Source organism: Silene latifolia, chromosome 10, assembly GCF_048544455.1.
Source record: "Silene latifolia isolate original U9 population chromosome 10, ASM4854445v1, whole genome shotgun sequence".
Taxonomy (NCBI): domain Eukaryota; kingdom Viridiplantae; phylum Streptophyta; class Magnoliopsida; order Caryophyllales; family Caryophyllaceae; genus Silene; species Silene latifolia.
The window spans coordinates 81,659,664-81,673,150 of NC_133535.1; positions in this window are offsets into that span (position 1 = coordinate 81,659,664).

A 13,487-nucleotide genomic window follows, 5' to 3' on the forward strand; every position below is an offset into this window, starting at 1 on the left:
AGCCAATCCATTCCGACTATCATCTCAAAACCGTTAAAAGGAAACTCTAGCAAGTCTACTGGTAGGTCGACTTGCCAACTATCATAGACACATCCTTAAACAACCTCCCACAAGATACAGACTCCCCCGAAGGTATAAAAACTTTCTCACTTACAGACTCATAAACTTTCAAACCCAACCTTTTAACATGACTCGATGATACAAACGACTGGGAAGCCCCCGAATCAAACAAAACAAAGGTATGAATTCCGTTAACAAGAAAGGTACCAGTGATAACATGTGCATCCTCCTCAAATTTGCTTTCTTGTCCATCATGAACAGACTTTCCACCGGTCTTGTCCACCTCCCCGAACAAGATCTGGGCCGATGTGGCCGCTTAGCACCCGACCCCGATTGTTGTTGTTGTTGTTGTTGTTCGTAGTAGCTGGTTTCGATAAGAATTATCGCCGTTGCGGTTACCTCCACTCGATAGCTCGGCTCCCCCGGTTAGACCATGACCCACTTGGTCATTTGCTCGCATAACTCGTGACGGTCCCCGAGAATAACTTCCCGACCCGTCCCCCGAAAATCTCCAGCACACTCGTGCACTCATGTCTCTTGTGGCCGACACCGCCACAGCCAAAGCAAGTCATACCCCAACTCGTATCGCTACCCCCACGGCCACGCCCGAAGGAAGCCCCAAAGACTAAACCCCGACCCAAAAAAACCCCTTAGCTTGATTGTGGTTGCCTTTCTTATGACTAGATTGGCCACCGCCCTCACTCTCGACCTTTCTTTTCTCAACACCGGACCTCTCCGAGCCATCTCCGCTAACCTCTCGGCCCTCCCGGCTCTCTCATAAGCGTCCTTAACATCGGTAAGGACTCCTACAGTAGCTTATCCATGATCCTAGGGGTCAACCCCTCTCAAACCTCGGCGCCGATTCTCATCACTCAATCCCATGTCCTCGATACCTAGACTTCTCATTAAACTCGCTTATAGTACTCAGCCACAGACATGTCAGATGTCATCTTGAACCCATCGAACTCCTCCCTCAGCTTGCTTCTCACATGCTCTGGCACAAACTCTTTTCTTATAGCCCTACGGAACTCATCCCAAGGTATAGCAGGTAAGCCTTGGTTAGCATACATCTCTCCGGCACTCACTTTCACCTTATCCCACCACTCACCACCGCCTCTCTCGGATAGAATGCGCTTGCTCTACTCTCATCTCATCGGACAATGAACCGGTCCAAGATATTCTCCATCTCACGATGCCAGTTGTCAAGAAGGTTTGGTTCTCCGGTCCCTTTGTACTCCTTTGGGTTGAACCTAGCTATGTAAAGGCTGATCTTAGAGTGATCAACCTCCTTATCCTTATTCACTTTGTTTAAGGCCTCCGTAAGAGCATCCTGGTGCTCCAACATCTTAAAAATATCATCCGTATTCATGGACTCAGCTCTCGCATAGTAAGCGTTTCTCTTAGGCGGCATCTTGAAGCTATATATAAGAAAGGGTAGACATAAACACATGTACTAAACCTCAAAACACGAAAACAGGCTACCCAGGTGCTACTCGATCGAGTGTCCCAACCTACTCGATCGAGTAAGAGGCTACTCGATCGAGTGCCTCCCATACTCGATCGAGTACCTCGACCCCAGAACACAAACAGACCTTCTGACCTCTAACATACTCGACCGAGTAGCCAGGCTACTCGATCGAGTGACCCCCTACTCGATCGAGTACCCCTAGTTACTCGATCGAGTACCCTAAAACTCGATTCTGGTCGTAAAAACGTCAAAAACCCACCCGATCAAGTCAGTCCCACTCGATCGAGTCATGCTAACTCGAATATGCTACTCGCATGCCATAACATATTCTAACATGTAAAACAACTTATAAACACGATATCATTTCTTAATTATGCATACTATGCTACTCAACTGCTCATGCGATTAACAAACAATTACATCATGTTATTAATGCCACATAGTAATCACTCAACATGCTTCTCATTCCAACACAGTTCTATATATATATATATATATATATATCTTCAATTTCATTCATATTCTCAACTTCTACTTCAAACATCCCACATTTACAACACACCTCATCACATCCACACACCAGCAAACAAACAACACATATGACTTAACAGAGAATTCCCCCCATGTGACCGGTTCAAAATTGTAGGGCGAGTTCGCGACTTTAGGACGTCTCCCAAGCCTTTGCATTAGTTCCTACAACCTTTACCCCGGGTTCATTTTAATTGACTCCCTATATTCATTGGGTTCATTGGTTACAGGTTTCAGGATCGTCGCTCTGATACCATTTTGTAACACTCCCATACTCCAAGTGCCTTACCAGGACCACTCAGGTATAAGGACGTTACCATCTCGGTTACCCGAGGCAATGATAATCAAATAAACAATAATGAAATGATATTTAAATAGTAATACTTTAGCGAAAGGTTACAATCCAAAAACCAAACCAAATACTAATACATGTTCTCAAAACGGTACTCTCTCGAACTAATCGAAATGTATATGAAAACTACTAAACTACAGCGGAACACTTCTATCATCTGATTGTGGCAATCCCAGCTATCCCAGTACTCATGTCATACCTGCTCAATATCTGCTCACCATCCCCGAATGGATCACCGCAGTTTTCAAAACATTCACCGGGTCGATCTTATTTACACAAGAGGTATAATCAACAATACAAGAACTAACACAACTCAAAAATCATATATGATCAAGCACTCCACTCCATCTCCGTCTCCGATCGTCCACCGGACCAGCCCACGCCAAAGGGGGGGGACCGCAGCCGTTCCCACCTAAGCCCCGCTCATCATACCGAGCGATAACCCTGTCCCATTAATGTGCACATCCCCTTCCGTGGCGGGTTCCACGAAGGGCGAAAATAGGGCGTGAAGCCACTCCCGCAAGTGACTCCACTCAGCCGAGAACGCATCTCGAGAAGCACAGACAAACAATCACAATCACAATCACAACATCGTCTAAATCAACCAATTATACTAATTACAAAGACAACACCACACCACATGTAAGTAATGCGAGTAGGGAAACCCTACCGGAAAGCACAATTGTCGACGATCTCACAAATTTGAAGTCAAAAAGCTTCCTCTACGAATCCTCCTCCTAATTATACAAGCACATAATTACTACTATGCACATAACACAACAAAATTCCCAATTCCCAATATTAGGGTTTAACTAACTTTGACGAAATACAATTAAAACGGTATAAAGGTCTTACCCTCGACGCAAGGATTACAACGGTGTAAAGACAAGTGAAATCCGACCTTCCAAGCTCCGGGATTTGTTAACAATGCGATTAAGGTGATGAACGTAGTTTGCTTTCTCTTCTCACAGTGATTTAGGTTTTAGAAAAGTGATTAGAATGAATGACGAAAAGATTATATACCTTAATCGCATAATTAACGAAACCCGAGAAAACAACCCCCGTAAACCGGCTACTCGATCGAGTAGCCCAGGTACTCGATCGAGTACCCCCCTACTCGATCGAGTATCGTAGTTACTCGATCGAGTACCCAACAGGTCAGAAACTATTTTATTTCGCAAAACTCCCTTACTCGACAGAGTAAGGCCTACTCGATAGAGTACCCCAAGACTCATAAATACGGAGTATTACAGTTGTGCTTTCCAGGTAGGGTTTCCCTACTCAGTAGTATTTACATAGTGTGTGGTGATTGTGCTGTAGTAGTGATTGTTGATTGATTCAGACGGTTGTTGATGTTGTAGTGTAATTGTGATGGTTTGTCTCTGGTTCTCGAGATGCGTTCTCGGCTGAGTGGAGTCACTTGCGGGAGTGGCTTCATGACCTAGTTTCGCCCTTCGTGGAACCCGCCACGGAAGGGGATGTGCACATTAATGGGACAGGGTTATCGCTCGGTATGATGAGCGGGGATTTGGTGGGTACGGCTGAGGTCCCCCACTGGCGCGTGGCTGGTCCAAAGGGATGGACGGTGACGAGATTGATTGGTGTGGGTGATTGTGTGACTTGTTTGAGTTTGTGTTGTTTCTTCTTCGTTGATTATATAAATTGTGTGATTAGTACTGACCCCGTTTAAATGTTTTAAAAACTGTGGTGCTCTATTCGGGGGTGGTGAGCAGTTATTGAGCAGGTATGACATGATGCGTATGGGATAGCTGGGATGAGTCATCACGTGGCAGTTAGAAGTCTTCCGCTGTGTCAGACGATGTTTTATAGCTTTGATAGTATTAGCAGTAGACCGTCTGAGAGTCTTGTATTTCTTTTTATGAGTTCTGGAGTTGGTATGTAATCACTTTAAACATTATTTACTTTTAAGTATGTTTCGTTATTGTTTTATGATTATCATTGCCTCGGGAAACCGAGATGGTAGCATCCTTATACCTGAGTGGTCCTGGTAAGGCACTTGGAGTATGGGGGTGTTACAAGTGTAGAATGTAGGTATCTTCTAGCTCGTCTTCATTTTTCTAGAAATTTGTAGAAGTGAGACGAGTTCAGTGTTTATACAACGATTTCACTGATATGTTGTGTATAAGATGTACACCTTGTATATGCCAATTAAGCAGTGAATGTTACATGTATGAATTCTTGTGCTCGGTTTTGTGAACTTCCTCAGAAAAATTTAGTGGATTCTCAACATATAATACTGTTGTATATTCATACATGTAACACTGGAATAACATCACAATAACAACACAATAACACTACAATAACAACACAACAACACGGGAAAAAAAAGAGAAAAAAAAATCAAAGAAGTAAAAAAATCAATGTGACACCGGAATAACATCACAATAACATCAGAATAACAATACCACCAGAATAACAGCACAATAACACATGGTAAAAAAAGAGTAAGAAAATCAAAGTAGTAAAAAAAATCAAAGTGACACCGGAATAACATCACAATAACACCAGAATAACAGCACAATAACACGTGGTAAAAAAAAGTAAAAATCAAAGTAGTAAAAAAAATCAAAGTGACACCGGAATAAAATCACAATAACACCAGAATAACAATAACACCAGAATAACAATAACACCGGAATAATAGCACAATAACATGTGGTAAAAAAAAGAGTAAAAAAAAGTAAAGTAGTAAAAAATCTAAATGACAGCGGAATAACATCACAATAACACCAGAATAATAATAACAGCAAAATAACAGCACAATAACACGTGGTAAAAAAAAGAGTAAAAAAAAAATCAAAGTCGTAAAAAAAATCAAAGTAAAAAAAAAAGCACAATAACAGCATAATAACACGAGATAAAAAAGAGAAAAAAAATTAAAGCAAAAAAGAAAATCAAAATAACACCAGAAAAACAAGTGGTACAAAAAGATAAAGGAAAAAAGGTAACATAATGAGAAAATTAGAGAAAAACATAAGAACTTAAATAATAACACTACAATAAGAGTAAAGCAAAAACTCACCATAAGAAACCAAACTCATAAGATCCCATCTCTCTCTCTCTCTCTCTCTCTCTCTCTCTCTCTATATATATATATATATATATATATATATATATATATATATATATATATATATATATATATATATATATATATATATATATATTGTAACACCCCATACTCCAAGTGCCTTACCAGGGACCACTCGGGTATAAGGATGCCACCATCTCGGTTATCCGAGGCATGATATTCATAAGACAATAACGAAACAACTTTAAAAGTAAATAAAGTTTAAAGTGATTACATAGCAATACCAAACTGATAAAAATAAATACAAGATCCTCAGACGGTCTACTACTAAACCTATCAAAGCTATAAAACATCGTCGACACAAATGAAGACTTCTAACGCGCCACGTGATGACTCATCCCGGCTATCCCATACGCATCACATCATACCGCTCAATAACTCGCTCACCACCCCGAATGGATCACCACGCTTTTAAAACATTTAAACGGGTCGACTAATCACACAACTCAATATATATATCAACAATAAGATAAACAGACAACTTAACCGTCACACACACAACCACACCAATTCCAACAATCTCAATCACCGATCCCCACTGGACCCGACCCTTCCATGGGGGACCGCAGCCGTACCCACCAAATCCCCGCTCCACATAGTGAGCGATAACCCTGTCCATTAATGTGCACATCCCTTCGTGGCGGGTTCCACGAAGGCAAAACTAGGGCGTGAAGCCACTCCCGCAAGTGACCCCACTCGGTAGAGGCCACGCCTCGCGAACCATCAACAACGATCACAACCACAATCACAAGACAATTATTATATCAAACAACCAAATACAATACATCAACCAATATCCCATTATGGGACTAATACCGAGTAGGAAATCCTACAGTATGCACACAATCGACGGTCTCTCTCTGGCCGAGTAAAAAAGCTTCTTCTATGAACCCTCCTCCTATCATACAACACATAGAGGCTACCAAATCACATACTACACATAAAACCCCCAAATCTCTAAATTAGGGTTTAACCAAATCAAAGGAAAGACAATAAAAAAGGTACATAGACCTTACCCTCGACGCAAGGAACTCAACGGTATGAACAACGATAAGAACTGACCCTCCAAACTCCGGGGATTGCTAATAATGCGATTAAGAAGATGAACTTGCTTGCTTTCTCTCTTAAACAGTAATTTAGGTTTTGTAAAAGTGATTTAGAATAATGACGACAAAGCTTAAATACCTTAATCGCATAATTAACAAAACCCGAGAAAACTCCCCGTAAAACCGGCTACTCGATCGAGTACCCAAGGTACTCGATCGAGTACCCCCTTACTCGATCGAGTGCCCCAGCTACTCGATCGAGTACCCAACAGGTCAGAAACTTTTCTAAAACGCAACTCACCCTTACTCGACAGAGTAAGGCCTACTCGATAGAGTACCCCAAGACTTACAAATACGGAGTATTACAGTCTTCCCTCCTTAAAAAGAACTTCGTCCCCGAAGTTCAACCCATACATAAAAACAAACATACTAACTCGGTCAAGACGCAACAAAGCTACTAAGAACTCAAAACAAAACCCCAACTTACAGAACATGAAACCATGAACTCTTAACACCAACTCTACCAACTATTCCTACCTCCACACCTCGCTCACGATGTCGTATCAACTACATCATAAACTCTCCCGACACTAACTCCATACATAACCAACTACATAAACATCAAACGGAATGTTACATTCTACCACCCTTAAAAGGAACTTCGTCCTCGAAGTTTACTCACACTCATAACCTCATCATCCAACTGTCAACACTATTGAAGTATTCTCGCATTCCTAACATCGAACTACTACAAGCACGTCCATGACCTTTTAACACTATCAACCACAACATATACAAATCCATATCTTATGCTACACCAACACTCTACTTCCAAATATACTACCATATGTACAACCATCAAAATCTCTTTTATCGCATCCTACTCCTCTTAAGATAAATGTTACGTCCTCGTAACTCACTAATACTAAATCCTAGATATATCTTTTCATTATCCTCATCACCACCGCATGTCAAAAATAACCACCTAGAACCTAAACACTCGTCATGCACATATCCAAGGCTCTCTTACTTAAACAACTCTCATACTTCACTTCACTCGTCACACCACCTAACCTATACCACAAAATCCTTAACTTAATCCAAAACTTCACTTGTTCCCTATTACCGCAACATGACACACCTCTCTATATAAACTACATAAAGCTCTTATCGTCAAAAGCATAACTCACGATCCACACTTGTTACGTACACTCACACTAGATCCTCAAGTTCCTTTCTTTCATTACCGCAAGACTCATACATAACCTAACACGACACTAATTACTCAACACCCTACACTCACTGTCTCAACAAAGGATTATGAACCACCTGCATATATCCGATCATGACTATGACTACTGATGCCTCAACTTAAAACAATATCAAAATTATCAGAACAACTTCTCACAATTGTGTCCCATCAACAGAATGTCACTATACCATGACAATAACGAAAACATGTACAACTCTCTTTCATATCATACTCTATCCTCATTCCAAAATTTAACGGGTAAGAAACATCGATAACAAAACAACTGTCTATCTCTGTACAAACCGAAACTCACACGAAGCAACATCAAACAAAACAACAATCTATGTATGATTGGTATGAACTTTCGAAACTCGAATCATAATCATCCCGCCTACTCAACCACAACCGTGACGATATCACAACACCGCCACCATCACCACATCGCAGGTGCGAAAATACCCGCATCACAACACTAAATATCGTGCCCGGATCACCACCCGAGGCACCACAACCACATCGATATTCATCACAACTACATACAACTCCCATAAATACTGACTCAGAATAACTTCTCAGACAAGAAGAACTTACTCAAATCCACTTTACTAAATCATAACACAACATATTTTATGAATTAAACAGATAATAACCTCGTGAATATCATCCCCTTACCATATCACAGATTGACATGTATCATGAATACATACAAGTATAGCCATCATGCGGATCACTCAAATTATTACCTTTTTGAATATCATTCAATTAGATTAGCGTACTCAACATGCATTACAGAACATTCAAATAACAACTTTATGATAATCACACCATACCACGTCTTGTGAGATCAAAACCTCACACAAACATTTATATATCACAGACCCGTAATCACATCCAACCAGTCAATCCTGATCACGTAAGTTACCAGCTGATAAAAGTTACCTCTCACCCGATCTTAACTCGTATACACCTCATAACATATTCTCCCATTCTCATATTCATCGCCCTCTGCCAAATGTAGCCACTCCATTAATGCTCAACTATTAACAACCGCCTCATATAACCACATCTTATACTCTTTCATAACCATACTTATCAATCTGGTCCCTACAAAATCAACCTCTTTATATTTGCTGCTTTTCTAATATACCGTCACCCTTAACCACTAGTCACAAACCATAACACTACCACTGTCCGGACATCAAACCTCTTACACTCATCTCTAAACATCACGATATCTTTCCTATCTTTGGTTAACATCCCAAATAACTATCATCAAATTCACCAACAAAATTACATCAACATCATTCCCAATACTATCTTACTCGTATTTTCATCTAACTCTCCACCAATTATCTATTATCGTGCAAATTCTCCACCAACTTCTTACTCCCTTAATTCCTCGAAACTCATGATTAATCATGTTGTCCTGAAATTTCTGTATAATCATTAACTTACTTACTCTTGATAGTATCATACATCTCGACGATTCCTTACTTTTATGTCACATAACTCCGGTCAACATTTTCCTAGTTTTATTCCCCTCATTCTTTTCTTTTACACTCTACAAAATCAATTAACCACTCAACTCCTTATCACCTCTACCTAACTCTTTAGTGTTCCGGTTACTTTCTCACTGCTCCAAAACTCACATCTAATTGTTTTATATCGATATCATCTCACTCTTTCTTACCACAAATATTCTCTTATTATGTCATCAATCACCCTTGCCACTAATCCATCCATAGAATCAACGTTTACTGTTCAACAATTGCATCTCCCTTCTTACATCTCTAGAAATCAAAATTCCTTTCATACCGCTAATTGCCCAAGGAAAACCCACAATAGTTTTATCTCTTAATAGACCAAATCTCCCAAACTCACTCACTGTGTGCAAATCTACCTCGCGACATGTCTCCACAAAGTTCACTGTTTACCACTCTTCTCAACCCCCTTTAAAACGAACTTTCACTACATATATCCATAACCTACACGACTCCTAACCATCTCCCTCCATAATTCTTTACACATCTCAAGCTGCCATCATTTGCATCCCTCATTTCAATCTTTTCATTCTCACGTTCCTTAGACTCACATCATCCATTACCCACATTCACTTACTTTTACGTTACTCAACACACACTCATATCACTCATCTCATTTCATCTCAGAAAACATGCTCTATGTCTCAATTAAGCCATAACAATCTTCCTTTTCTTTTTCCACTATCTATTACAACCACGTATAACTCATGTCCTCCCACCGATCTCATACTCACCACAGGTGCCACTCACTACCCCACAAGATTGGGTAACTTACGCGTCAAGACCAACATACATGTAAAACAATGCATAAAGAAGCAAAATAAAAACTTTGAATTAAACATAATATGCAATGAATTCAAAAGATAAGCATATGACCCAAAACAGGGGTCACTAGATCGAGTACAGGCCACTCGATCGAGTAAGTAACTTACTCGATCGAGTAGGTGAAGATCAGAAGCACGTAAAACAAATCACCAGGGCTACTCGATCGAGTAGCTAAGGTACTCGATCGAGTGCCCCCTTACTCGATCGAGTATCCTAGTTACTCGATCGAGTACCCCAATTCTCAAAGACTTTGTCCAGTTTTAAAAAACAGTCATAACTCACTCATTACTTGGTCGATTTGGGCGTGTGACCTATCGTTAGAATCGTAAAAGGACAAGCTATCACCTCCAATTGGAATCACATCAAAATCATTTATGCATCTCAGGTTATAACAGTTTAAAGACAACCTCTTTATAATCGAAAAACACAACTATTGATTTTTACTTCCCAAACGACTTAAACAACCACAAGGTAGACAAAACGACTCAGTACTCATAAAACCAGTATTGCTAATCATATGTTACTATGTTCAAAGTCAAGCAGCAACATTCATCATGCACATAGATTATTTAACTTGTCAATCGCGATTTACCCACATGCTCTTATTTTATAACTTCACGTACACAATAACATAATATACGACATGAAATCCCCTATTCACATGTTACTAACATAGCAAAAGTAGAAAATCCACTTCCATCACATAAACATGTCCTCCACATGAATTTCATATTCTCATGCAATTCCTTAACTCATCTTTTCAACCAATTCAAAACAACATTATAAACCAACCGTCTTGCAATTCATGTATTCAATCAATGACAATTATAATCATATCATCATTATCCTTCACTACACATCTCACATCCTCCACATGTATACATCCATTGGTTCATACAACACCTTACTATATAGATACACAACACACAAAGTATGCACATAGCGATCCCGACTCATATCCCATGTGACCGGTTCAAAATTGTAGGGCGAGTTCGCGACTTTAGGACGTCTCCCAAGTCTTTGCATTAGCTCCTACAACTTCTTCCCCGGGTTCATTTTTAATTAGACTCCCTAGGTTCATTAGATTCATTGGTTACAGGTTTCAAGATCGTCGCTCTGATACCATTTGTAACACCCCCATACTCCAAGTGCCTTACCAGGACCACTCAGGTATAAGGATGCCACCATCTCGGTTACCCGAGGCATGATATTCATAAGACAATAACGAAACAACTTTAAAAGTAAATAAAGTTTAAAGTGATTACATAGCAATACCAAACTGATAAAAATAAATACAAGATCCTCAGACGGTCTACTACTAAACCTATCAAAGCTATAAAACATCGTCTGACACAGCGGAAGACTTCTAACTGCCACGTGATGACTCATCCCAGCTATCCCATACGCATCACATCATACCTGCTCAATAACTGCTCACCACCCCCGAATGGATCACCACAGTTTTTAAAACATTTAAACGGGTCGCGAGTACTAATCACACAACTCAATATATATATATCAACAATAAGATAAACAGACAGCTTAACCGTCACACACACAACCACACCAATTCCAACAATCTCAATCACCGACCGTCCCTTTGGACCCACCACGCGATGGGGGACGGCAGCCGTACCCACCAAATCCCCGCTCCACATAGTGAGCGATAACCCTGTCCATTAATGTGCACATCCTTTCTGTGGCGGGTTCCACAGAAGGCGAAACTAGGGCGTGAAGCCACTCCCACAAGTGACCCCACTCAGTCGAGGCCACGCCTCGCGAACCATCAACAACGATCACAACCACAATCACAGTACAATTATTATATCAAACAACCAAATACAATACATCAACCAATATCCCATTATGGGACTAATACTTTTGAGTAGGAAATCCTACCCGGTATGCACACAATCGACGGTCTCTCTTCTACCGAGTCAAAAGCTTCTTCTATGAACCCTCCTCCTATCATACAACACATAGAGGCTACCAAATCACATACTACACATAAAACCCCCAAATCTCTAAATTAGGGTTTAACCAAATCAATGGAAAGACAATAAAAAGGGTACATAGATCTTACCCTCGACGCAAGGAACTCAACGGTATGAACAACGATAAGAACTGACCCTCCAAACTCCGGGGATTGCTAATAATGCGATTAAGAAGATGAACTTGCTTGCTTTCTCTCTTAAACAGGAATTTAGGTTTTGTAAAAGTGATTTAGAATAATGACGACAAAGCTTAAATACCTTAATCGCATAATTAACAAAACCCGAGAAAACTCCCAGTAAAACCGGCTACTCGATCGAGTACCCAAGGTACTCGATCGAGTACCCCTTACTCGATCGAGTGCCCCACTACTCGATCGAGTACCCAACAGTCGAAACTTTTCTAAAACGCAACTCACCCTTACTCGACAGAGTAAGGCCTACTCGATAGAGTACCCCAAGACTTACAAATACGGAGTATTACATATATATATATATATATATATATATATATATATATATATATACATATATATATATATATATACATATATACATATATATATATATATATATATATATATATATATATATATATATATATATATATATTAAACACATTGACCATGAAAGCACGTATCACGTGTTTCACAATTATAAGCATGTACTAGACATAAGTAGGACAATCTTGTTCATCCAACTTAGAAATGAACTCTCTCAGAAACATCAAGGCTATGAAAGGCATATATAACACACACACACACACACACCGACAAGTACGACATTTATTATTATAATATCATCTATACTAATTTCCATATCGCTTTTGGCTCAATTCCGAGCCAAACCGATTTACCGTCATCATATAGACCACGCGCATACCAAACCAGGCCCATACCGACACCAAGGTACTCATGAATATGTATAAAACAAAAGCAAAACAACTTAAATCTATCACACTACAAGCTTAAACAACCACGGGTGCAAACGCCAGGCTACTCGGTCGAATATCGAGGAGTACTCGATACTCGACCGAGTAACAGCTGCTCGGTCGAGTTTTTTTAGACAAGAATGCGATACTTCACAATCCACACACGTCACAAAAGCTTCACCTGCAAAACACGTACCATGTTCACTACCAAAGCAAGAATCCCAGTCTTAGTGACTCCAACAATACGGAAAAAAAGGAAGTATTGGCCTTATGCCCGGTTATAATCATCTAAAACAAATAGAAAGGAAGTATGATAAAAGTCCAACAAAATATCCAACAACAAGACCATAAAAATCAAAACGGAGCTCAGATGTCCACATC